The following is a 22,256-nucleotide window of genomic DNA, read 5'->3' as shown; positions in this document are numbered from 1 at the left end:
ACAGTGCAGATAACTGAACCGTCAGTAGTCACATGGGATGTGGTGGCAGATATTACACTGTGCCCTCCTCCAACCTCTTCCCATAAGACCAACAACTGTGGTCCTGTGTTTCATCAAAAATAGGGTAGGGAAAATGTAGAAGAGCAGCAGAGAGAAATGAACCTTGGAAATTTCTGCGCCAGTTACTGCCACTGGCAACCTCCGAGCACTTCGGGGCAGGTCAGTCGCCTGTTTGCCGAGGTGCTGATTGAAACTCTGGGACACTGGTTCTTTCCCTTAATACAAAGCCAATTTTGAGCCAAGCCATTTAAGACCTTTTGAAAATGGACTCGAAAATAGCATGTGATATCCAGAGGAAAAAATAAACCATGATTTAGTAAATGAAATGATCCTCGGAGTAAGGATTGCTTTATACGGCATTCTCCCAGAAACGAAGCGCACAGATGATCAAGTGTGGCCAGGAAAAAAAATAAAATCCTTGATGCACCCGTGTGAGTTCCAGCCTAAATGCATTTCTCAATGTTTCCACCTCAGTGTTTGCTGCTCACCTGCTTTGGGAAGTAGGTGGAGGGAGTCTCAGCAGGTGTGGGAAATAGGAAATCCACTTACCCAAAGATGCGCCAGGAGAAAGTAAGAAATGTTTTTGTCATTTGTGATCATGGTGCTTGGGATTGCCCTTTCAAATTCACTTTGCCATAGGCAGATGGCAAAAATCAAGAATGGTGGACAGGGCTGGCCTACGATTTGATTTTGGTTTAGTTGATGATAATGATGATAAGGAAGATATCACAGTAAAACATGCCCCACGGTGATGAGAATTTGGCTTTATGGTGATTGACAATTGAGCCCTGTCCCCTGGTTGGGCCTCGTTCTTTCTACAATAATCTTGACCCTGAATTTTATAAGAAGGAACATTTTGGACCTCCCAATATTAAACACCTGGGTTTAAGGGTGATGTTGTCACCTCTTACTGAGTGTTTACTCTGGGCCACATCTTCCTGGTACTGAGCCCTTCACATTTAATCATCATAGCCAGCCTAATGGAAAGCCTCTAATGCCTTCACATTGGACTTAAAATAAAAACGAAGCTCTATTACGGGGCCTCGAAGGCTCAGCATGATCTAGTCCCTATCTACTGCTTGTCCTGCTCTGCTTTTTGAATGTATCATTTATTTATTCATTCATTCAAATTTTTGGCCTCCCTTGCAGCGTGGGGGATCCTAGTTCCCTAACCAGGGATCAAACACACACCCCCTACTTTGACAGCACAGAGTCTTAACCACTGGACCACCAGGGAAGTCCCTGTCCTGCTTCCTTTTCACTCACTCTGCCACAGTCACACAGGGCTCTGTTTTGTTCTTGGAACATGCAAGCTCATTCTCACCTTTCCACCAGCTGTTCCCTCTGCCTGGACGGCTCTTCTAGACCTCAGCATGGATGGCTCCTCTTGTCATTCATTCCCAGATTAAATCTCACCTCCCAGAAAAGGTTTCTTTGACAATTCCATCTGAAGCATCTACTTAATACCTCTTTCACATCACACTGTTTTATCATGACATCCAATATGCCCTGAAAATGTTTGTGTTAATTAATTAAAACTGTCTCCAGCAATGTAATATGAAAATTGTTGCTGTTCAGTCACTCAGTTATGTCCGACTCTTTGCAACCCCATGGAATGCAGCACGCCAGGCCTCCTTGTCCATCACCAACTCCTGGAACTTGCTCAAACTCATGTCCATTGAGTTGGTGATGCCATCCAACCATCTCATCCTCTGTCATCCCCTTCTCCTCCTGCCCTCAATCTTTCCCAGCATCAGGGTCTTTTCCAACGAGTCAGCTCTTCCCATCAGGTGGCCAAAGTACTGGAGCTTCAGTTTCAGCATCATGTAATGTAATCTTCCTGAGGATTTGGACCAAACATGTTCTTTATTATTATATTTCCAGATCTTAGAACAGTGTTTAGCACACGGTAGGGATTCAATCAATGAATGAACTCCAAATTTTGGATCAGGAAGCTGAAGCACAAAGAGGTTAAGTTATCTGTTTTATGCCACACAGCTTCTAAAGTCTTGTGCAGTATCTATTCAGGCTTAATTCCAAAGCCAATTTTTTAAAACCACCCCGCTTTAAGACACTGATTAAGAGATCTCTTTACAGAAAACCTGGACTCATGTAGGGGTAAGAGGTAAAGACTAAACTGAGATGCCCAGGAGAGGGATTCCGGTTGTGTTTAATCTGCTAACTAAGTTAATTTGTTAACTTATTGAACCACTCTATTGAACCACTTTATTGAACCACTATGCATTAAATACTGCCCATATTTCTCAAAAAGTGCTGAATTTCAAGATTATGCACTCAGGAGAGAGCAAAGTGGGAAAAATATTTCAATTTTGTTCTAATAGTTTTGATCAAGATAGATGCTTTTATTTTTTCCAGCAGTTTAACTATGAAAAGTGAAGTTTAAATAGACAAACAACTCAGGCTGTTCTAAATATGCTTGATTAAGAAAGTTAAGCATAAGCATAAATATCAAATAAATACTATCACTTTTTATTATGCTCTCCTGCAAGTGTTTATTTTAAAATATGTAATCCATTTTTCACAAAAAGCACACAAGTTTGCAGACTTGCATTATATTTTTCATCATGTGTTGAATTATGTGTGAGGGATAAATATAATTTCTAGGTTCTTGTAAGCTCTTCTCATAAGCTCTCCTTAAGTTATTTCACATCCTGCAAAGTTTAATTTAAGCACGTTAGTTTTATTTGATAGTCTAAAAGGAATGAAATTGGTTTTAAGATAAATTATGCTGCAAATAATAAAAATGCTAATAGGAAATGTATTCCATAACACTAATGCTATATTTCTTGAGGCTACTGAAGCCCAGTTACTACTATCATTACAGACAATCTTAGGTTACAGTTGATCAATTTAGGAAAGGAGTTTTGGTGACCCCAGGGAAAGTGCCTGTGTGTGTGTGTGTTGAAGAAGGCAGGGCCAGTCCACCTTTTGTGATCCTGCTTTCTCTGATCTCATTACGACGTGAACTTTCCTTCGTTTCCTTTTTCTTTAGTTTGGAATCTTGGGATGTGACTGACTGTACCAGTGAGTCAGTTACCTTTTTCTTTTTTTGCAACAGAGAGAACTAACAAGATACTGGTGCTGGGAATACTGGGCCTGGGTATCCCAGAGGAACCTCTTCTCCCTAAATGAAGAAGTTGAGGAAGGCTGCTTATTCTCGTTGGGGAAAATGAGGTGGGCTCCTGAGATTCCAAGTTGGAAGTATTATGGGCCTTTTCCTATAAAAATACTGTTACATATTATTTTGATAGAGTAGAAATAATTGTATTGTTAATAGTCTGTCGCAGATCCATTTTAGGTTAATGCATATTTGTATGGTTGCAAGCTGGTCCAGGAACAAATGAGAAAAGATGTCTAACATCAACAATTCTAAACAACCAACATATCAACTGCCTCTGGGAAGTTAACCCATTCCTAAGTCGACAGCTGCTTATCGTCCTGAACTTGACACCATTAAGTTTCTAGCTGATGAACATTTGTAGTCTTAAAAGTTCTTGACCTCATCTGCTAGGTTGGTCTTAGACACACGAACGAAGTGTTAACCTCATAAAGAAATCATACTGAAACAAACAGCATAGATCTCTAAGTTGAATCTCACCTTGTGCTGTCTTCACATAGGATTTATAAAAAGGGTGTTTCTGAGCTATTCAAAGGGTGAAAGAAAAAAAGATGGAAGAATGGAAGGAAGGAAGGAAGGAAGGAAGAAAAAGCCAGAGGGAAGAAAAGAAAGAATTGACATGACCTAAAAATAGCTTTCACATTATTAAACCTGTTCCCTTGCCCTAATTTCCATCCTCACTGAATCCATGGTGAAAGTTGTAAGTGCAATAATGTGAAATGTAACTCATTCATTCATTGTTATTTTTAGACTCCTCTGTGCCTATTTTTCTTAAAACGTTACTAAGTAGCCAGCAGAGGGTGCTCTTTCCCTAATTTAAGTCTTTCCCACAAGGACGAAACCGAAAAGCGAGGCATTGCTTTATAAGACCAAAAACTGTCCTTCAGGGAAAAGAGGTGAAGGACCTACAACCTCTCTTTTCTTTCCTCTTCCCAGTGTTACAAGATGGAATATATAAAAACGCATAGGAAGTGCAGTCTCTCTCAGCTTTTTTGCTAATTGAAAAATCTAATCTTGATGGTTTCTGTTCTTCAGTGGAGCTAGGATTATCAAGCCTGTTCCTCTCTCGTAAACGGATGATTTTTCAATTTGCTGCATCCCGGGAGCTTCCTGTTTCCTCAACCTGTGTGTGTGTATTCTTCCCTTCTTCCTATACCATTACTGTCCAAAAGAGATATAATACAATCTGCATGCATAATTTAAAAAGTTTTCCATAGTCACATTAGAAAAGTAAAATGAAACAGGTGAAATTAATTTAAAAATATATTTTATTTATTCCAATGTATCGAGTTTTAGGGCTTCCCTAGTGGCTTAAAGGTAAAGAATCTGCCTGCCAATGCAAGAGATGGGTTCAATCCCTGGATTGATCCCCTGGAGAAGGAAATGGCAAACTATTCCAGTGTTCTTGCCTGGGAAATCCCATGGACAGAACGAGCTTTATGACCATGGGGTCACAAAAGACTCAAACATGACTGAGCAACTAGACAACAACAAAAATCCAGTTTTTATCATTTTAATGTGTAGCTATTATAAAAATGGGGCTTCCCTTGTAGTTCAGTCAGTAAAGAATCCTCCTGCAATGCAGGAATCCACCTCGAATGCAGAAGACCCAGGTTTGGTTCATGGGTTGGGAAGATCCCCTGGAGAAGGAAATGGCAACCCACTCCAGTAATCTTGCCTGGAAAATCCCATGGTTGGAGGAGCCTGGTAGGCTACAGTCCATGGGGTCGCAAGAGTTGGACATGACTTAGCGACTAAACCACAGTATGAAAATATTAACAAGACATTTTTTTATTATTTTTTGGTACTGAGTCTTTTAAACCCAGTGTGTATTTTACACTTATGGCACAATTCAACTTGACCTATCACTTTCAACTGCTCAATAGTCACATGTGATCAATGGTTACAGTATTGGACAGTCCAACTCTATACCTTTCCAGTTTCTTTCATCATTTCCCCATCCCAGACAAAACTGGTAGGAAATAGTATATTACAAAATGATGCTATGTCTGCTGGGACTCTTTATGTCTAATCATCTACGAAGGAAACATGACAAATGACTTGCATTGCTTTGAGTTATGGTCATTTACGCATTCTGAGATCTTTAAATAGAAAGTAAATAATATTTCCTAGACTGTCATTTTTTAAGTGGCTCCAATAGGAGGTGCAGATTTGACTCAAAACCTTCAGTTTTATTTTTCTGAGTGTCTGTTTTCAAATACGTAACTACAATCTATTGTATATTACCTATAAACCAGGGTGTGCGTGCTCAGTCACTCAGTTGTGTCCGACTCTTTGTGACCTGATGGACTGTAGCCCACCAGGCTCTTCTGTCCATGGGATTTTCCAGGCAAGAATACTGGAGTGAGTTGCCATTTTCTACTCCCGGGGATCTTCCTGACTCAGGGGTTGAACTCACCTCTCCTGCATTGGATTCTTTACCACTGAGTCACCTGAGAGGCCCTCATATACCAAGGACTTGGTGCAAATTATTTATCTGGATGATTCATTTAATTGTCACAATAGCCCTTTGGGTTAGTTACTATTATTAATATTATTACTTCTATTTTAAAGATGAGGAGACTAAGGACAGGAAGGGTTAGGGAGTCATCCCAAGTGACCAGCCAGGACATGGCAGAGAAGGGATTTCACGCTGGGTCTGCAGGACTTCAGCTCCCAGCTTCTTTAACTCTGTGCTTGGTATTTCCCAAGTTGTGAGTATATTAACTGCAAGTTTAGGTTGTAGGTAGGGCTTCCCATGTGGCTCAGATGGTAAAGAATCTGCCTGGAGTGTGGGAGACCTGGGTTCAATCCCTGGGTCGGGAAGATCCCCTGGAGAAAGGAATAACTACCTGCTCCAGTGTTCTTGCCTGGAGAATTCCATGGACAGAGGAGCCTGGTGGGCTATAGTCCATGGGGTTGCAAAGAGCCAGACTTGACCGAGTGACTAACACGTTAGGATGCTGGTAAAGAGTAGAATTCTACAGATGGAAGTAATCCTAGAGTTCCTATAATCAGTTTTCTGTTTCATAGGAAACAAACACATACACATACTCAAGAACCCAAACCTGAGGCTGAGGGAGACTGAGTCATTTCTCCTTTGACTATTCAGGTCTGGAACCCAGGCTTTCTGACTCCAAGCCCAGTGCTCTTTCCTCAGATTAAAATATCTCCAGAGTTAGACCCCAGTCTATCCATCCTCTCTCAAAAGGAGGCAAGAGGTTTCAAATTCTTGTCAGGATGAAACAGAACTGACATCAGAAGGTTTGTTTGAGGTCATTTTTCTCATGGTGACTTTCATTTGGCCTTGGTCTTTATTTAGCACTTCAGTTTTATGCTCTGTGACAAGTTTGGCCATGTCAGAGGACCGTCCAAAGGTCAGCAAGCTGGCTGCTGGCGATGGGATGCTCCCTCAGAAGCCAAAGTCTATTACTGTGCCGTGGAAATCCCCAGCTCACCTCTGCAGGACGATTGCGTCTTCTCTCTGGAAGTTGTGGGCGTTGCAGGCTTTCTGCACCCTGCCCCCTGGAAGCCTGATGCCAGCCATTCAGCACTTCATACTGTGGGGACCTGGGTCACGGCAGGTCGAAAGCTCTCTGGTGCTCTGGGCATCCTCTGATTTGCTTTCGTTTTCCTGTCGGGGGGTTGTGGTCTAGAGGACAAAGACTGTTCTTGAATTGGTTAATCGTGCTATTTTTTCTTTCTCTGATTTGAGTACAAATCTCCCCGACATCTTGCCTAAGGCTCATGATAATGCCCAGATAGCTTTTATTTCCAAGTAATAGCTCATGCCAACATCTGTAAATAGGCTTCTTCTAATCTTAGATGTATGACACATTTTTCATATTAAACAGAATGTTGAAGTATTCCTACCATGATAACTTTTCAGCTAATCTTGAATTTGTTCCAAGAACAATGATACTGTTCAAGGCTAGACACATCCCTTCCATCACCTGCTTAAAAAGATAATTTTCTTTATCTATAAAAAGGGAGGATATGGGTTTAAGTTTCAGCTGTGCCACTTAGCAGCAGTGACCTTGAGCACACTGAGTGACCTCTATGAATTTCATTTCCCTTACCGGGTATACCAGGTATATGAGAATGACGATAGTTACCTTCCTCATAGGATTAAGGTGAAGAGCAAATGACACATATGAATGTGCTTTGTAAAGCATAAACTATTCAAATCTTCAGCTCAATTCAGTTGCTTAGTCATGTCTAACTCTTTGTGACCCCCATGGACTGCAGCACGCCAGGCTTCCCTGTCCATCACCGACGCCCGGAGCTTACTCAAACTCATGTCCATTGAGCCGGTGATGCCATCCATCCATCGCGTCCTCTGTTGTCCCCTTCTCCTCCCGCCTTCAATCTTTCCCAGCATCGTGGTCTTTTCCAGTGAGTCAGTTCTTCGCTTCAGGTGGCCAAAGTACTGGAGCTTCAGCTTCAGTGTCAGTCCTTCCAATGAATATTCAGGACTGATCTCCTTTAGAATATACTGGTTGGATCTCCTTGCAGTCCAAGGAACTCTCAAGAGTCTTCTCCAACACTATAGTTCAAAACCATCAATTCTTCAGCACTCAGCTTTCTTTACAGTCCAACTCTCACATCCATACATGACTACTGGAAAACCCATAGCTTTGACTAGACGGACCTTTGTTGGCAAAGTAATGTCTCTGCTTTTTAATATGCTGGCCAGGTTGGTCAAAGCTTTTCTTCCAAGGAGCAAGGGTTTTTTAATTTCATGGCTGCAGTCACCATCTGCAGTGATTTTGGAGCCCCCCCAAAAATAAAGTCTGTCGCTGTTTCCCTTGTTTCCCCATCTATTTGCCATGAAGTGATGGGACCGGATACCATGATCTTAGTTTTCTGAATGTTGAGCTTTAAGCCAACTTTTTCACTCTCCTCTTTCACTTTCATTCAAACCTTAGTTTATGACATATTATCACTTATCTGTGAACAGATGAATGCATATATAGTTATAGATGTGATTGTTTCTATGCCATGATATAGACTTGGATCAGTCTCAGTCATAGTTATCACTCTAGAGCACTGGTTCTCAACTGAGGGCAAGTTTGTATCTCAGGATGTCTAGCAATGTCTGAAAGTGAAAGTGAATTTGCACAGTTGTGTCTGACTCTTTGCGACCCATGGACACGGGGTCTATAGTCTGCCAGGCTCCTCCATCCATGGAATTCTCCAGGCAAGAATACTGGAATGGGTTGCCATTTCCTTCCCCAGGGGATCTTCCCAACCCAGGGATTGAACCGGGGTCTTCTGCATTTTAGGCAGACTCTTTACCCTTTGAGCCACAAAAGAAGCTGTGCAATGTCTAGAGCTCTTTTATTTTATTAAAAAATCATTCATCTATATATATGTCTGTATTGAGTCTTAGTTGTGGCAGGAGGGCTCTTTAGTTGCGGCATGTGAACTCTTAGTTGCAGCACATGGAATCTAGTTCCCTGATGAGGAATTGAATCCTGGCCCTCTGCACGGGGAGCTTGGAGTCTTAGCCGCTGGACCACCAGGGAAGTCCATGGAGATGTCTTAGAGTGTCACATGAGGGAGATGGTGTGGAAATGTAGGCAGAGGCCTGAGACTCATCCAAACATCCTACCATGCACAGGGTAACTCCCATCCAAGACTTTTCTGTCTGAGAAAACTTCCTTTAGGGCATTACTTCTCAGACTTTAGCATCCATCAGTATCACCAGGGAAGCTTGTTAAAACACAATTGCTCTGGTGTTTTAACTCCATCCCTACATTTTCTGATTGAGAAGGTCCAGGGTGGGGCCCAAGAATTTGCATTTCTAAGATGGTCCCAGGTGATGACGATGCTGCTGGTCCAGGAACCACACTCTGAGAATCACTGCCGGAGACAATTCCATCCATCTGCATCGGTTGATTTCAGAGCCTGCTTTGCTTAGCCTACTGAGCAAGCTAGTATTTTTACTTGTTAAATGTAATTGTTAGGTGTTAAATGGCACCTAACTGGGACTTCCCTGGTGGTTAAGAATCTGCCTTGCAATCCTAGGGGCACAGGTTCGATCCCTGGTCAGGGAATTAAGATCCCACATGCGGTGGGGCAACCAAGCCCACATGCCCCAATACTGGGTCCTTGGGCCACAACTGGAGCGTCCATGTGTTGCCATGAAAGATCCTGCATGACCCAACAAAGATCCCACACAGTACAACTAAGACCCGATACAGCCAAATAAATATATAAATATTTTTAAAAAAACATGGTACAAAATTTGTACCAGCTAGTGGAGGAGTCCGGCTCCAGGTCCAAATCCCTCATGTGATCTGTCTTTATGTGACTGGAAGCGATGACAAAGCTTTGCCTGGTGGGCCTCGTGGAGGGAAGCAGCCCTGTGCACTCCAGACTTGGTACATTGCGGTTTTTCGGAGGGAGTGGCCTGTAAGGACTCAGGTGTCCCCACCCCTGCCTGATCATAGACTTAGCTCCTTCCAAGCTGTGTCTTGCTCCTTGGTTGCTTCCAAGCTGATGCCTCTTTCCTGAGAGCCTTGGCTGAGATGCTTCTCCCCCTGACTCATGTCTCCATTTCTAACCCTCTCCCTTCCCTGTTTCCCCAGCCTATGGGGTCCATAAAGGGGGGAGGAGCCTTTGGTTTACAGCTCCTTTTGCTTGTGGATTGGTTTCTCTGACTGACCTGTGCTGCTTTTTAAAAAAAATTTTTTTTATTTTATATTGGAGTATAGCCAATTCAGGCTTCCCTGGTGGCTCAGTGGTAAAGAATCTGCCTGTCAATGCAGGAGACACAGTTTTGATCCCTGGATTGGGAAGAGCCCCTTCCCTTGGAGAAGGAAATGGCTACCCACTCCAGTATTCTTGCCTGGGAAATCCCATGGACAGAGGAGCCTGGAGGGCTACAGTCCATGGGGTGGCAAGAGTCAGACGTGACTTAGTGACTAAACAACAATAACAGCTGATTCACAACCTTGTGACAGCCTCAGGTGCACAGCAGGTGACTCAGCCATATGTATACATGTACCCATTTTCCCCTAAACTCCCCTCCCACCCAGGCTGCCACATAACATAGAGCAGAGTCCCTCTGCTACACCGTAGGGCCTTGTTGGCTATCCATTTTAAATACAGCAGCATGTACATGTTGATCAAAACTTCCTAACCATTCCTACCCCCTTACCCCATCCACTGCTCGCCCCGATACTTGACCCTCTGGCAACCATAAGTTCGTTCTCTAAGTCTGCTCACGAGTGCTCACGTGTGCTCTTTTGGGAGGGAAAATGGAACAAGCGGGAACTGGAGCCTTTCTTTTTTGCCTCTTCCTTGCACTATTGTACGGGCTTCCCAGGTGGCTCAGTGGTAAAGAACCCTCCCGCAAAGGCAGGAAACACAGGAGTCGCCCGTTTGATTCCTGGGTCGGGAAGATGCCCCGCAGGAGGGAATGACGACCCACTCCAGTATTCTTGCCTGGATAATTCCAGGGACAGAGGATAGAGTCCATAGGGCTGCAAAGAGGCAGACACGACTGAGCACACACACACATACACTATTGTGTAAGTGAATAAAGCCTTGATTATCACTCTCAGTTTGATGCATTGTCCTCATTGACCTCCTTGAGACCTGATTGTTTGACAGTAAGTATTGAGTAGTAGTAAGAATTTTCCTATACCTGTAATCGCCCCTCAACCTATGTGCTGTCAATACAAATGTGATGGTGAAAAATATCAGGTGTCAGTGATTACTCCAGAGCAGTGATTCTCAACCTTGGCTGTATGTTGGCTTTGCCCTACCCAGGGATCTTATTAAAATGCAGTTTCTAATTCATTAGATCTGAGGTGGAGCTGGAGATTCTTCATTTCTTCAAAACTCTGAGATGGTGTCAACTCTGCTGGTCCAGGGATCACATTTTAAGTGGCAAGACTAATGTTTCAAGGAACTAACAATTCATTAAGAGAATTAGAATAAATACACAGAGACCCACAAAGCCGTTAAAGTGATACCACTCTGGTGTCAGCTGTTTCTAAGATGGAAAAAATGAGATGAATTATAAGACACAGTGGTGCTCAACCCAGGGTGCCTCTGAGGAGTTTATAACTTTTAGTAAAGAAACACTGTTGGAAGCAGTTGTTTAGGGTGAGATGTAAACTGAATCAGGAGTTGAAATCTCATAGTTCCAGATTAGTAATTGCCATTCTGAACTGCGGGTTCTTAGAGAAGCTCACATCTACCAGCTTGATTCTGTGGGTTAAGAAGTGGGGATGAAAACACCCACCACACTCCTCCCAGTTAAAATGTACATAGCCCATCACAGGCAAAAATCACAGGCCTGGGCTTCTCAGAGAAGGATGCAGATTCTGAAGAAGGAGGATCTCTAGACAGGGGGCATTTTTACAAAGAAATGATGGAGCAGTCAAAAGGTACAAACCTTCAGTTCTAAGAGAATCAGTTCTTGGGAGGTAACATAGCGAATGATGAATATAGTTAATGACACTATTATATATTTGAATGTCTCTAAGAGAATAGATCTTAAAAATTCTTAATGTATTGATACAGCCATATGGAGAGCAGTATGGATATTCTTTAAAAAACTAGGACTAAAACCACCATATGACCCAGCAATCCCACTACTGGGCATATATCCCAAGGAACTCATAATTAAAAAAGACACATGGACCCCAATATTCATTGCAGCAGTATGTACAATGACTAGGACATGGAAGAAACCTAGATGTCCATCTACAGATGAATGGATAAAGAAGTTGTGGTACATATATACAAGGGAATATTACTCAGCCATAAAAAAGAATGCATTTGAGTCCATTCTAATGAGGTAGATGAAACTGGAGCCTATTACACAGAGAGAAGAAAGTCAGAAAGAGAAAAACAAATACTGTATATTAATGCATTTACGGAATATAGAAAGATGGTACTGATGAACCTCCGTACAGGGCAGCAGTGGAAACACAGACATGGTGAAGGGACTTGTGGAGACAGTGGCGGAAGGAGAGGGTAGGGTGAATTGGGAGAGTAGCATTGAAACATGGACATTACCGTGTGTAAAATAGACAGCCAGTGGGAATTTGCGGTGTGATGCAGGGAGCTCAAACCCAGTGCTCTGTGACAACCTAGAGGGGTGGATCGGGGTGGGAAGGAGGTTCAAGAAGGAGGGGACACATGCATACCTACGAGTGATTCATGTTGCTGCATGGCAGAAACCAACACAATATTGTCAAGCAATTATCTTCCAATTAAAAATAAGTAATTTTTTAAAAAGTATCTTAAAAAATTCTTAAAGTAAGAAAACAAATTTGTAACCATGTGAGGTGATAGATGTTTAAACTAACTGTGGTGAGCATTTCACATACATACATCAAATCATCATGTTGTATAATTTAATACAACATTGCATGTCAATTGTATTTCAATAAAACTAGGCAAACAAAGAAATGGTGAATCTAATATATATATACAATACATATGGAGAAGGCAATGGCACCCCACTCCAGTACTCTTGCCTGGAAAATCCCATGAATGGAGGAGCCTGGTGGGCTGCAGTCCATGGGGTCGCTAAAGAGTCAGACACGACTAAGCAACTTCAACCTTCACTTTGACTTTTCACTTTCGTGCATTGGAGAAGGAAATGGCAACCGACTCCAGTGTTCTTGCCTGGAGAATCCCAGGGACGGGGGAGCCTGGTGGGCTGCCATCTATGGGGTCGCACAGAGTCGAACACGACTGAAGTGACTTAGCAGCAGCAGCAGCATATATACTATGGTTTGACAACACTTAAAGATTTGTCGTTGATTTCAAATGAGAAACTATGAGAGAAAACACCATTCACTTATTTGTTCATACCAACTACGCATTAGATGCCTACTCTCGGTTCCAAATTATGCTAGGTTCTGGGGAATACATCAGTGAAAAAAGGGTATAGTCCTTGACCTCATAGAGCTTGGAGTCCAGTGGTGAAAACAAACATCAGAGAGGAAATAATAGTAAAGTTGGGTGAGTGTTATGACAGAGGAAGCACAAATTACTGGTGGAGCTCATAGCAGGTGAATCCCCTTCATCTGAAAGTCAGGGAGGACCTCCGTGAGAATGTAATTTTCAAGGTGAGATTTGAAGGCCAGGGCTCCAGGCAGAAGGAAAAGTCCAAAGGCCCAGCAGTGAAAGAGAATAGTAACCAGAAAGAACGTTTGAGTGTGGCTGGAGCATGGAGAGAGAAGGAGAGTGTGGCTCCTTGTGAGGTTGGATAGGTGCTATATTCAGGACACATTTGGTTACAGGGGGTAGAAGCCCACCTTTCAGTAAAAGTGAAAGTCACTCAGTTATGTCCGACTCTGCAGCCCCATGGACTGCAGCTGGACAGATTCCTCTATCCATGGAATTCTCCAGGCAAGAATGCTAGAGTGGGTGGCCATTCCCTTCTCCAGGGGATCTTCCCAACCCAGGGACTGAACCCACATATCCTGCATTGCAGGCAGATTCTTTATCATCTGAGCCACCAGGGAGCTTCCACCTTGTAGAGCTGAAGTATACGAGGGAAATTGTTGGCTGGCTGAAGTCCATGAGTGGAGCTGGTCTCAAAGCGAGTGAAATGAGATCATTAGGTCTGCTTCTGGAATGGGTTGCTGGGCCCTCTTCCAGGGGATCTTCCCCACCCAGGGATCAAACCTCATCTCCTTCTTCTCAGGTGGATTCTTTACCACTGAGTGACCTGGGAAGCCCTGTGTTCTGGTCTCACTCTCCTCCATTTCAGAGGCACATCCTTCACATGGATGGGAAATGGAAGGGCATGATTAGAGACAGCTCAGGATGTATAGATCCCAGTGCAGCTACTACAAAGGAAATGAGGTCTCCTTTCTTCTAGAATATGTATAAAATCTCAGATGAGAATGCTGATTGCATCATGTATTAATGCCATTCTAGCCTATGATTGTAGCTGAGGGATCAGAGAGTTACGGTGATTGGCTGTCCCACCAAACTTACAGGTAGGGGAAGGGATATTACCTAAATGAGAAAAGAGTTGGTCTTATCAGAAAAAAAGGGGGCACAGGGAGGTTGAACAGACAGAACCAAAAGATATTTATTTCAAGTAACTGGTCGGAATATGGAGGGAGTATGCATGCCACAATAAGACCTTGATCTTTTCCCTAAAGACAGCTTAGATGAAAGGTTTAGTTTTGAATACATTGTTGAGACGTATGTAGACTATGTGGTAACCAGCTGTTATTTGGAGCTCATGTAAGGATAATGAGAAAAGAAAAGATAGGAAGAAAAGAAAATATAAAGATTTCCAAATAAATTGAAAATATTACAATCACACACAACATAGGAGATAGAACAAAATTAAAGTTTATTTTAATATCACCTCTGCAATTCCCCTTATGTTGACCTTGAGATGTCTGCTAAATACCTGTGGTTTGATGACACCTCCAGTTCTTAGGTTGGAAGAAAGTCAGATTTATTACCAGTGTTTAGGTCATAGTCTTTTTTTCTAAGTCCTTTTGAAATTTATCATTTCTCTTATAGACATTATGGTCAAGCATATGCTATATAAGTTACCACAACAATTGATTTCACATGAATTAGGCAGAACAGCAATATTCCAACTTAATTAAAACATGCAAGGATATAATTTATATGATGTTTTCAATTGGTCAAAACAAGTTACCAATTAATGCCATAACATTGGGATTAGTAGAAGCAGAAGAGTCTTTATCATTTTTTTTTTCTTCAGGCTTTTAGCTCAGTCATCAGAAACTAGGCAAGCAGTTAAGATTAGATAAAGTCATAAAAACGTATGTGAAAGCTAATTGTAGTTTCTTCAAATTATGTCTGTGTAACTAAGGAAATCAACCCTGAATTTTCATTGTAAGGACTGGTGCTGAAGCCGAAGCTCCAGTTCTTTGGCTACCTTATGGGAAGAGCCAACTTTACAGCCAAAAGACCCTGACTCTGGGAAAGATTGAGGGCAGGAGGAGAAGGGGACAACAGAGGATGAAATGATTGAATGGCATCACCAACTCAATGGACATGAGTTTGAGCAAACTCTGGGAGCTGGTGATGGACAGGGAAGCCTGGCGTACTGCAGTCTATGAAGTCGCAGAGTCACACATAACTTATCAATTGAACAACAATTTGAAAGGATTATGGAGGAAAAACATCTAGGTGAGTTTGTTATCTAGATTTGTACTGTCTAATATGGTAACTATTAATACACAAATTTAAATTGTTATATTAAATAAAATTAAAAATTCAGTTCCTAGTCACTCTGCTCACACTTCATGTGCTTAATAGGCACATGCAGCTACTATCTAATACATTGGACAACGTCTATACAGAACACTCCCATTATCGCTGAAAGTTATACTGGACAAAGCTAATCGAGACACCATCGAAGGGTCAGGTTCCCTTTCTTCAGGACGAAATAAACTAAATACACATTTTTAAAAGGGATTTTTCTCTCTTCTCATGCCCCAGAGTAAATTCTGTCAACTGTACCTTGAAAACACACTCCCAGATCTACCCTCTTCATTCCTTTTCTGCTGAGTCCAAGTCATTATTATCTCTCATTTGTACAGTTGCAGTAGCCTCCTGAACTCACCTCGTTTCCATTCATTCCATTTATATATGGTCTTCATGGGGCAGCTGGGGTGATTTTTAAAAAACAGATCAAATTTAAATTTCTTTAAAAAAAAGAATGAGAAAGAAGAAAATCAAACATGTATTGAATTCCTACTATTTGCACCACTCTGTGCTGTTAAGTGAACTATTTTCTTTAATCTTCATAATAATACATGAGGGAGGAACTCCCCTGGTGGTCCAGTGGTTAACAATCCACCTTGCAATGCAGGGAATGCAGGTTCAATCCCAGGCGAGGGAACTAGGATCCCATAAGCTTTGGAGTAACTAAGCCCCAGCACCGCAACTACTGTGTTTACCTAGCAAGTGGCAAAGCTGTCGAAGAAATGAGTGAATGATCAGACAGCAAAGTCCACACGCTTCCAACGAGACTGACTTGCCAAACATTGTTAAACCCTAAAGGAAATTTGTTATTGGGCTTCTTGCTTTTGAGGAAAAGAGGGACTCTGTATCTTTATCTGCTCTGTTTATTTATCTGGACTTTGCATCCTTAGTTGAGGACAGCACTCTCCTGATCAGATTAGAGCTGAGTGAGTTCTGACGTGGCTTATACTGAAAGTGTTCCCTCTCTGACATTATCTTAGACTTTAAAGCAGTGGCTCCCCACTTTCTTGGGCTTGTTGTGTTTCGTCGCTTCAGTTGTGTCTGACTCTGCAACCCTATGGTTCCCCTGCCAGGCTCCTCTGTCCAGGGGATTCTCCAAGCAAGAATACTGGAGTGGGTTGTCATGCCCTCCTCCAGGGTATCTTCCCGACTCAGGGATTGAACCCGTGTCTTCTGTGTCTCCTGCATTGCAGATAGACTATCACTGAGCCACCCAGAGACGCCCTTTTGGAGCTTGAGTCATAGTTTAAAATACAAGAGTTTTTGAAGGCATACAAAACGAGCTTGAGAGAGTAAAAATAGCACACACATAGAAAGCCAGTAAAAATGGTAGGGAAGCATAATAAAGTAAAACAACATCTCAGTATAGATCCACAATTATCACACTGTCAATCATGGAATTTCTCTCTGAAACCATGCCACCCCTGTGTCTGCACTGGACGGCATGTTCTGTCATATCACTGTGTTCAGAGTATGTAGACTGCAGCAAAAGATAAGTCTTAAAACTTTTATTATCTTTGTTGTTGCTGGGGGAATCTCTGTGAAGAGACTGCCACATAGCAGTTGGTCAGAGTAGAAGGTTCTTTGTTTTCTCCTACGAAATAGACCTCACCTCCCTTTTATCCTCTGAATGGCAGACTGGGATGCACAGGAAGTTGTCTGCATCAACAACTTTAACAATGGAGATTCCTGAGCTTCAGTGGTTTTGAACGTCATATCTTGGGTTGGATTTTAACTCACAACAGCTCCGTGATTCTTTTCTCTTGCATAAGGCATCTCTTGCTTGTTTTCCTAGTAAGTGACCCTGAGATCGAGGGGTCACAAGATAAAATCAAGGTAAAGAGGATATTTCTGCACGTTTCTCGTAGGCCCCATTGCTAAATTCCTCTGTATTCGTAGGTTCTCGTCCTTCCCAGGTTTCTAACCCTCTGGCCATGCAGCGGCTCCAATTTATGTTGAGAGTTCCCATCAGCACAAACTCATGCCATAATGCCGTTTATACATTTTTTTTTTTAATCTTCTTGATGCACATTTTCCTGCCAGCCAGTCTCAGGTTCTGTATGTTTCAGTTCAGTTTAGTCGCTCAGTCGTGTCCACCTCGTTGCAACCCCATGAATCGCAGCACGCCAGGCCTCCCTGTCCATCACCATCTCCCAGAGTTCACTCAAACTTACAGCCATCGAGTCGGTGATGCCATCCAGCCATCTCATCCTCTGTCGTCCCCTTCTCATCCTGCCCTCAATCCCTCCCAGCATCAGAGTCTTTTCCAATGTTTCTGTATGTTTCAAGGCCATGCTATTCAGAGGGTGAGTGTCAGCATCAAGTTGAATGATTCTTTAAAAACAACAGATAATTCCACTTCTGAGTATTTATTAGAAAGAAAAGAGAACACTAATTCAAAAAGTTATCTATGCCCCCACATTCTTTGCAGCATTATTTACAATAGTCAAGACATGGAAATAACCTAAGTGCCCACTGATAGGTAAATGGACAAAGAAACTGATACATACAATGGAATATTATTCAGCCACAAAATGAAGGAAGATTGGAGACATCTCTGGTGGTCCAGTGGTTAAGACTCCATGCTCCCACTGCAAGGGGTGCAGGTTTGATCCTGGTCAGCGAAGTAAAATCCCACATGCCTGGCAGTGTGACAACAACAATAAAAGAAATTTTGCCATTTTTGACAACATGAATGGACCCCGAGTGCATTATGCTAAATGAAATGTCTGCGAAAGACAAATGCTGTTTGATCTCACTTTTCTGCGGAATCTGAAAAACAAGCCAAAAAATAACTGAGTTCATAGATACAGGGAACAGACTGGTGGTTGCCAGAGGCAGAAGGAGAAAGGTGGCTGAAATGGGTGAAGGTAGTCCAAGGTACAAACTTCCAGTGACAAAAGAAATACGCCCCGGGGATGCGATATTGGGATGCGATGTTGGGATGCGATGTTGGGATGCGATGTTGGGATGTGATGTTCAGCATAGCAACTGGACAACATATACTGAGTCGTGTATTTGAATTGGAAAGTTCCTAAAAGAGTGGATCTTAAACGTTCTTGTCACACACAAACAATGGTAACTATGCATGGTGATAGATGTTAACTAGACTTCCTGTGGTAACCATTTCAAAACATATATAAATAGCAAATTATGTTGTATGCTTGAAACTAACATGTCATATGTCAATTACATCTCAATTTCTTTTAAAACAAAACAAAACAAAACCTTTTTTCCCCTCAAATTTCCTTCTGAGAGGAAACATTCAGAAACATTCTCCAGGGCTCCTCCCAGCAGAGTTGTGGTTTACACTTAAACTAGTAGAAAGACCCCTTCCACATCTTTAAATGTATTCACATTGCCCGACCCCGTGTAAGCTGGGAAGTGCACAGCAGTCATTGCATTTCCAGCGGTGGGCTGATTGAACCGTAAGTGAATCCTCCACGTGGAGGCGAGCTTTGCTGTTCTCCACGCTGTGCCGGGCAGCCTTACCCACATACGGCTAATTTGAGAACCTCCTTTGCCCAAAGAGAGAGCTTGTCTGGATTAGAAACTTGACACTGTCCTGGGCTGGTAGTATTTGCACTCACACACAGGAAAGGGTTGCGTATTTGTTGACCTGCCTACAGGACAGAATCCGTGTGTGGCCATCTCTAATTACAACCGTCCAGGAAGCATCACCCCCAGAGAGCGAGTGCTTGTACTCTTCATTAACCGAGATGGAGGTTCTCTTTCTGTCTCTACCGTCTTCTAAATGGTATCCTTCCTGCAGTCTTTTTTTTTTCAATATTTATTTACTTTGAGTGGGACAGGTCTCAGCTGCAGCACACAGGTTCTTCATTGCGGCCCCCAGATTCTCTAGCTGTGGCACATGGGTTTAGTTGCTGAGCAGGTATGTGGGATCTTAGTTTCCTGACTAGGGATGGAACTCACGTCCCTTGCATTGCAAGGTGGGTTATTAACCACTGGACCAGCAGGAAATCCCTTCCTGCAGTCTTTCATGCCTTGGCAGCTCACTGGGCCATCCTCTGGGGGCACGTGGGCCTAGGTTTGCCCCTGATCAGATATACTCAACAGTTATTCAATCATTTTTGTGAATAAACAGCTCTCCTTAGACCCTGGGTCCCACACACATGGGGGCCTGGAGAGCCCCAGGTAGGATTTCTCATGTGAGAAGCACCATTTCCAAGGGAAGCAGCTCAGCTGTAGCCATTTGATTTCTACCCAGATCTCAGATCCCCTGGCGGAGGGCACGGCAACCCACTCCAGTATTCTGGAGCCTGGCGGGCTACAGTCTACAGGGTCGCAAAGAGTTGGACACGACTGAAGCGACTTAGCAAACTCACACTCCAGTCAGTGGGATCCCACTGCTGATTGGGTTTCCCAGGTGGCGCTAGTGGCAAAGAACCCACCTGCCAACACAGGAGACACAGGAGATGCAGGTTCAAACCCTGGGTCAGGAAGATCCCCTGGAGGATGGCAACCCACTCCAGTATTCTTACTTGGAGAATGCCATGGACAGAGTCCGACATGACTGAAGCTACTTAGCACACATGCACTGTGGTGCTGGAGAAGACTCTTCAGAGTCCCTTGGACTGTCAGGAGATCAAACCAGCCATTCCTAAAAGAAATCAACCCTGAATATTCATTGGAAGGACCGATGCTGAAGATGAAGTTCCAATACTTTGGCCACCGGATGCCAAGAGCCAAGCTCATTGGAAAAGACCCTAACGCTGGGAAAGATAGAAGGCAGGAGGAGAAGTGGGTGACAGAGGACGAGATGGTTGGATGGCATCACCGACTCAGTGCACAGGAGTTTGAGCAAACTCCAGGAGATAGTGAAGGACAGGGAGGCCTGGTGTGCTGCAGTCCATGGAGTTGCAAAGAGTTGGACACGACTTAGCGATTGAACAACAGAACAGCAGCTGCTGATTAGCCTCTGGGCCAATCCTGATCTTTTGCTTTCTGTCTCTAGGATCCCACCTCTGGAAGCAGGGCTTGCCCTGGGGGGTTTCAGGCCTAAGGGAGGTTTTTCTTTCTGATTCTTCTCAGTCCTTCTGTGGGTAGTTTATCCTTTCTCTTCCACCCCTCCCATGCTTATTATTAACCTTCCCAAGATGAGGTGTTGCCCTTCTTGCTGATCCTGGCGCAATCCAGAGAGGTCCTTGTGCTCTGAGCTGAGCTGAAAAGATAAGGATGAGGTCTTTGGCTCCGGGGAGGAGTTTCCTGCTCCTCTGTTGAGTCATACCTGTAAACCTGTAATATACCAGTGAAATCTGGTTAATGATCTGAAGGACATTCAAGTTGCATCCTTGAGGAAGGAGCTTGGAATTGTTTACCTGGAGGAGGAGTAGGGTTCGGGGAGAGATCCCAAGCTGTGGGGATAAACATCACATACATAGATAGAAAAACAAGTGGAACACGGTGTTCTAGCCTGCCAAGCTCCTCTGTCCATGACCTTTCCCAGGCAAGAATCCTGGAGTGCATTGCCATTTTCTCCTCCAGGGGATCTTCCTCACCCAGGGATAGAACCCACATCTCTTGCATCTCCTGTAATGACAGGTGGATTCTTTTATCACTGAGCTGCCTGGAATGGAAGAGCTAAAAGAAGTTCACTTCAGGGACATTCGTTTTTTTTCTTTTAAAAATATTTATTTGTTTATTTGGCCGCATCGGATCTTAGTTGTGGCACACAGGATCTCCATTGTGGTGCATGGATTCTCTAGTCGCTGTGCATGGGCTTAGTTGTGATGTGTGGGATCTTAGTCCCCCAACCAGGGACTGAACCCATGTCCCCTGCCCTGCAAGGATTCCTAACCACTGGGCCACCAGGGAAACCCCTTAGAGGGAGATTCTTATCGTAGCTCTTATTCTGGAAGTTCTGTGCAGATAGGCCAGTGGGAGAACAGGAGAGGTGGTATTCAAGAGTGCTTTAAATCATCTATCCCTGGTACATACGAGTGAGGGTGAGTCCTGTCCTCTTGGCTGGGAAGCACATGACCATGCACTCTAGCTTTGCTGGAAGAAGACTACATGAAGGGAGATTCCATTTTAGGACATCCCAGAAAGAAATTTTTTCCTTAAAGTATTGTTGAAGGTAGCTCGTGGAAGCAGATTCTAGGCAGTCCTTACCTGGCTCCTGGCCTTTTCTCCCTATAATTGGGGTCCCTGCATCTCCCTGCTTTCCCATCTGTAGGCTCATCCCAGTCCCCAGGCTCTAGGATCAAGCCAGACAAGGGCACAGGTAGCCCAGGTGGAATCTCCACTTGTATTCTAAAAAGGCACCTTCCCGTGGGTGGGCCTGGGCGTGGCAAGCCCAGTGCAGCTTTGTGAGTGTCAGAAAATGGCCCTTCTGAAGAAGAAGATGCTCACTTCTTCAGGTAGATGGGGGCTCAGAAATAGGGTCACGGCTTGGAAAGCAGAGGTGAGCTGGGTTTCGGCCCCTTCCCACTTCCCTGGTGGCACAGTGGTAAAGAATCCATCTGCCAATGCGGGAGACACAGGAGACGCAGTTTTAATCCCTGGGTGCGGAAGATCCCCTGGAAGAGGAAATGGCAACCTGCTCCAGTATTCTTGTCTGGAAAATCTCATGGACAGAGGAGCCTGGTGGGCTACAGTGCATGGGGTGGCAAACAGTCAGATACTACTGAGCAACTGAGTGCAAGGAACACCCACGCACTCCTTTTAGTCTAAGGCCCTTGCACTGATCACAATCTACACAGCACAGGAGGCAGTCCTGAAGCGCAACCTCTGGTGGGGAGTCTGGAATCTCGAGACTTGGAGTCGGATCTCGCCTGCCACTAGTTCGCCTTCAGACTCAGCT

The sequence above is a fragment of the Bos indicus genome, chromosome 1, assembly GCF_029378745.1.
Source record: "Bos indicus isolate NIAB-ARS_2022 breed Sahiwal x Tharparkar chromosome 1, NIAB-ARS_B.indTharparkar_mat_pri_1.0, whole genome shotgun sequence".
Classification (NCBI taxonomy): domain Eukaryota; kingdom Metazoa; phylum Chordata; class Mammalia; order Artiodactyla; family Bovidae; genus Bos; species Bos indicus.
This window is presented reverse-complemented; position numbering follows the sequence as displayed.